At 41.6% G+C, this 6,000-nt stretch overlaps 1 protein-coding gene across 2 annotated transcripts in view; it reads left to right on the top strand.

The window, feature by feature from the left end:
* Positions 1–2,165: 2,165 nt before the first annotated feature.
* The window catches only part of LOC112229532 (solute carrier family 45 member 4), a 78,272-nt gene continuing 74,437 nt past the window's right edge, over positions 2,166–6,000 (top strand). For both annotated transcript variants that reach the window (XR_002950190.2, XM_024395413.2), the window contains exons 1-2: positions 2,166–2,306; positions 3,407–3,528. The gene's annotated coding sequence lies outside the window, so the exon portion shown is untranslated. The remainder of the gene's footprint in view (positions 2,307–3,406; positions 3,529–6,000) is intronic.

The raw sequence follows: 6,000 nt of genomic DNA, 5'->3' as shown, positions 1-6,000 counted from the left end.
TCTGTCTGTCTGTCTGTCTGTCTGTCTGTCTGTCTGTCTGTCTGTCTGTCTGTCCGTCCGTCCGTCCGTCCGTCCGTCCGTCCGTCCGTCCGTCCGTCCGTCCGTCCGTCCGTCCGTCCATCTATGTCCCAGACACTGCAGTTAGGAGGTGTTTGGCTCCCAGTGACCTTCCTTGGCCTTTATTCTCCTGTGTTAACCATCACCTCTTTTCAGTACACAGTGTCATACATAGATTAATTATCTCTTGATTTTTTTTCTTCTGGGAACTTTGTCTTACTGTAGCTAAAAGCTGAGAAACAAACCATGTGTTTTGATGTATGCAGTAAAGAATGATGGTGGAAAAGTTTTTGAACTATCTGAGGTAATCTCTCGTGGACAGACCAACCAAATTACGAGAGATTTTAGGATGTGTAACCCTGGCATCCAGACTCCAGCCAGCAGGCAGCAATCGACTGTGTGGTCATGTTGTGCTTTAGCTAAACTGTCAAGCAGGAAGTCTTTTGTGAGATTTCCCACTGTTTTGTTTTTCTTATGTGTATATTACACCAGGAAACTCATACCTGGCATCCTTGACTCATTTTGTTTTAATTTCCCCCCCTGTCCTGTCTACAGAAAACCTTATCTTCCTGTTCCCAGAAACTCATACCTCATCCTTACTGCTTACATCAGATAGGCCTAGTGAGTAGTCTTTTATTTCCCCCTTCCCCTTTCACCTCCAGGTTACACTATTTGATTCTCGCCATAACGTTTTCAATTTCATTAGACAAAGAGCACCTCCACCTCGTCTTCACCCCCTGTGTAGTAGGCCTGTGGTAGGACTAGGTCCTTCACCCCAAGACAGGATTTTTGAAAATCAAAAAGATATTGTACAAATGATTTAGAGCCCAGTGGAGCCCGGTGCAATGATTTAGAGCCCAGTGGAGCCCGGTGCATAACATATGAAAGTATTTTGCAACACAATTCCATAATTAGGCTTTTGTGTCATTAGTAGCAGGCTATTGTAACAACTAATTGACCTAGTTTATGTTTGCGCCACTAGAAAAATACAACCCAGCATTCCATGCTGAACGCTATTGATCCTTGGCATGACTGGGACCTGCTGCTCTACTCTGGATGAAACAATAGCGGAAGTGCCACCCCCATGCACTTAACACACATTTCTCGTTTTGCTAAGTTCGCTGTATTGTATATTGCTCTCAGTAAAGAAAAACTATGTGTATGGTCATTAGCACAGAATACCAGCTTTTACTTCAGTGGGCTAAATCAGGGTCACACAGAGAATTTCTTGGTAGTCTTAAAACAATCTATTTGAAACAAAAGTGTACACCTCACACACATGGTTATGGACTTAGAAAAATGAAGACACCTGTACCATCTCAGATATAGAGTTGCAATGTATTACATTTTGAGTTTGCATCCCAATATTACACTTTATATACATCACAGAAGACTGAAATATAATAAAAACAGTTTGACATAGAAACACCGAATTCTCTGCAGGTTTTTTGAAATAATGTTTATTAATTATTCAAATAATTTCAGAATGAATAAACAGCAGCATACTACCCTGCATCTCACTGCTGGATTGCCCATGAAGCTAAGCAGTGTTGTACCTGGAAGGGAGACCAGATGCTGCTAGAAGTGGTGTTGGAGGGCCAGTAGGAGGCACTCTTTCCTCTGGTCTTTAAAAATATTGCATGGATTGGGGACATTGCCCTGTGTAAAGCGCAGTCTTTTAGATGTCAATATAAACAGGTGTTTAGACTCTCTGTGGTCACTATAAAGACTAGGGCTGTTAACCTGTTGTTCTGGCTAAATTCCCAATCTGGCCATCGTACCATCATGGCCACCTAATCATCTTCTCCCCTGTAACCATTCCCCAGTTCATTGCCATAAATGAGAATGTGTCTCGGTCAATTTACCTGGTAAAATAGGGGTAAAAAAAAAAAGATGTTCATAACAAATGACTAAAAGTGTTATTAAGAATGTTATAGTATTTAGACTGTTAATGCAAGTACAGAGTACAGAGTACATTCATGCATATGCAAATAACGTGCGATAACGCCCACTATGTTTTTATTTTCTCCTTTAAATCTAAAACCCCAGCCCTTTATGCAAATCACTCATCCCGTCAGCGGAAGCTGGCTGTAAGCTTATTTCCGACAGATATTCCTTTAAAGCTGTGGCTTGACTGCAAGACGTCCCAGAGGATCCAGTCGATGCACCAATACAAAAAAACCTTTCGAGTGGACGTAAACATTATATCACAACAGTAACGAACGAAGGAAAGAGATACCGATAACTGGGTAAGCATAGTGCATGTTTTAACAGATGACATTATTATAATTTACCAGCTCAAGTTACTAAGCATCTCAGTTTGCTTGCTGCATCAGAAGGTTTCGCTCGACTAACCGTCAGCTATGTTATGCACTTGTGTAAAAAGCAACATCGAAATGCCTGCAAGTTCCGTGGTAGGGTATAATAAACGCGTTTCCATATGTAGTATTATTATTACTACACTGTACTAGAATGAACTGACGACCTCAAGTTTGTTGATAATATTGAATAGACAGCGGGCTTAACACAGCGATCCCACATTTGAGTGCTCGTGCAACTGTTGACGATGGATGCTCTTGACAGTAGCACTAGAGGGTAGGTTGCATAATTGGGCAGTTGCAATTACAAATTGTCATGTTAACCTTTTGATGTAATTATTTCAAAAGCACTTGTTCATTATTCCACGAGACCTGTTACTCTTTTCTACCGTGGCATCTATTTCAACTGTACAGGTCCGGTGCGCCTGTGAAACGTAAAGGCAATGTTTTTCATTTGCAAAAGTTTTTTTTCATACATTAAGAATGTCATTTGAAATGTAGAGTAATGTTTTGGCATGGAATTAATACAAAGATGCATCAGAAAAAAATGGTTTGCTGGCCATTATTTTGGTTGAAATTATGTTATGCAATCAATCAATTTAGCATGATGCATGTGTCAGGAGGTTAGAAGCAATTTATTAGCAAAGTACATAGCCATGTTCATAGTTAATAATACAGTAATAGCAACCAAGTGTGTTTTGTCGACCAGTTTGTCGAAATACAGTGGTATCGCTAGCTTTTACTCTTCAGCGTAACTGAATGTGAGTCGATATCATGTGTCTCTGTATTTACTGCAGAGACCAGGTTCATGTCAGGGAAGTGGTTGATATTCAAATCTGATGTAAATCGCTCTTTGCTGAGTGAGATGCAAACCAGAAGGGTAGAGAGGGCCTGTGGTATGTTTATCTCTTATGAGGATTACCCAAGTGCCCCAAGGGTGGTGGTGCACCAGGTGCTCTTTGCTTTTCACTTTGCTTTCCTGAAATGTGTGTTAGCTAACCTTGCCACTGTGGATAATTTGTCTTTTGCAGGTGCCAAGAAGACAGCTGCTCCTCTTTTCCAAAAGGACGAGGCGCACAACGTCTTTGGAACAACTGCTGTTGCATGCAGTCATCTGCAGAGGTTACTGTATGAAGCTTTTAAGGCCGTTTTGGTGAGTCTGTCTGGATGTTTTTATAATTCATTCATTTTTAGATGATTTAGGTTAGATACAAGATGTAGACCATGTAGATACACACACCTACACACCTACAAACACCCTTTCAGACACTCTCCTGAGCGCTAATCTGGTCCGACCTGGTTTCAGCTCGTGACTGTGTGTGGATGCTAGTCATGAAGAGAAACCTTTACTTCCCATTAATGGTATTGATCACTAAACACTCCCACTGGCTCAGCAGTCGGTCTCAAAACGCAGCAGAGAGACGGGGAACCACAGACCCTTGTTCTTATTAGTTGCAGACTGTCTATGTTGCGTCAACACCCCTGAATAAAGCAAACTACGACACAAGACAGAAAGGTTACATTGGAGCATTAGCATAGAGTACTAAAGTTGAAATGTTCTTCCTTTCATAACCACAAAGATCACTGGACTGCACTCACACACAACTTGTCCCTCCGGCTCTGTGGTTCTTATTGCAGCTTACAACTGCTGATTAAAACTTTCTGGCTGACTGCTCCATGCCGAGGCTTGTGAAATCACCTTAAATGGGTGAAACACAGCTCTTAAAAAACAATTCTACATTTCAGTTTTGGCTGTCTTATGTTGTCTTTGGTAGTTTGCTTCAGACAAGGCCTAATTCCTTTGATTTAAGGGTGTGACTATATAATTTGATCAGATTCATACATTGACAGTGAGTTTAGGAAAAGTAGCCCTAGGCCTATATTTGGAATATTTGACTACTTGTTTGATGTGGAACGACATCAGATATTACAGGCATGTCGTCCAGATGATTACAATATTATAATTATTATAAGAATCATAATTATGACAGTATCAGGTCAGTGTTGTTGTGCGTGTCATCCTGACATCATAACACACACTTCAGTGTGAATCCCAGCTTTGTCATTAACAAAGATATGGTGGTGCACCACAGATAACCCCACCCTCCTCACTGAGATCCCGACAGAGCTTCCAAGTACAGGACACTGTGTGTCTTGAATTACACAGTCTATTTGTGCAGTGTGGTCTGAGTTCTTCTCAACAGTCTTCTTTTATCCTTGTCGGCTTTCTCTTGTGAAGTTGTGTGACGTCATTCTAGTCCACTCTAGGCTCAGTAGGCCTTATATGGGATGTTGTTCAACCACAATAGAATATTGGATTAAAGTCAGGCAAAAAAAAAATAATTTTGTTTACTGTTCATGTCACAGTGACGGCTGAGAGAGAGCAGATCTGACTCCGGCCAGGCAGCCACATTGTTGGAGCTCGAGCACATTCAATATCTAAATCGATATCAGATAACATGCATGCAGTATGATGCCACTGAGGTTTAATAATAGCCCTGGTTCTAATGCAGAGGGCAGCTACACTATGCTCCTGCTCTGTCGTGTCTGCCATGGCAACTGCTTCATTGAGTGTCATGCTTTGTACTGTTTGCAAGTGGTATTGTCACACAGTAGTTATAGACCTTGGTCTGTAATAGTTATTATAAAACTAGGTATATAGTTATTATAGACCATGTTATAGACCAGGGGTATTCAAATCTTACCCTATGATGTCCAGACTACTGCTGGTTTTCTGTTCTACCTGATGAAAATGCATAATTGCACCCACCTGGTGTCCCAGGTCTAAATCACTCCCTGATTAGAGGGAGATAATAATAAAAAGCAGTGGAACTGGCTTCCAGGTCCAGATAAACGTTTATACACCATAGTCAGTTTTGATGAGTTTGACAGATGAACAAGTATTCAAATTCAACATGAGTTGAGGCATTGCCACAGAGATCAAATCACATTTTATTGGTCACAGGCACCAAAAAAATTTTTAAATTGAGCCTTTATTTAACTAGGCAAGTCAGTTAAGAACAAATTCTTATTTACAATGACGGCCTACACCGGCCAAACCCAGACGACGCTGGGCCAATTGTGCGCCGCCCTATGGGACTCCCAATCACGGCCGGTTGTGATACAGCCTGGAATCAAACCAGGTAAGAAAATAGTTACATAACAAAATAACAATAACGAGGCTATATATAGGCTATATACAAGGAGTACCAGTTCCAAGTCAGTGTACTGGGGTATGAGGTAGTTGGGGTGATTGATTGCGGTAATACGTACATGTAGGTTTGGTTAGGTGATCGATTGAAGTGCTATGTACATGTAGCTAGGGGGTGAAAAGCAGAAAATACAGGTGGCCATTTGATTAACTGTTTAGCAGTCTTAAGGTTTTGGGGTAGAAGCTGTTCAGGAGCCTCTTGGTCCCAGACTTGGTTCTCCGCCACCGCTTGCCCTTTTTGTAGCAGAGAGAACAGTCTATGACTAGGGTGGCTGGATTCTTTGACAATTTTTAGGGCCTTCCTCTGACACCGCGTGGTATTGCAGTCCTGGATGACAGGGAGCTTAGCCCCAGTGATGTACTGGGCCGTACGCACTAACCAGATGCCGAGCAGTTGCCATACCAAGCCTTGAT

This window comes from Oncorhynchus tshawytscha, linkage group LG31 (genome assembly GCF_018296145.1).
Source record: "Oncorhynchus tshawytscha isolate Ot180627B linkage group LG31, Otsh_v2.0, whole genome shotgun sequence".
Taxonomy (NCBI): Eukaryota; Metazoa; Chordata; class Actinopteri; order Salmoniformes; family Salmonidae; genus Oncorhynchus; species Oncorhynchus tshawytscha.
The sequence above is the reverse complement of the archived record's forward strand: the minus strand, read 5'-3'. Positions and strand labels throughout refer to the sequence as shown.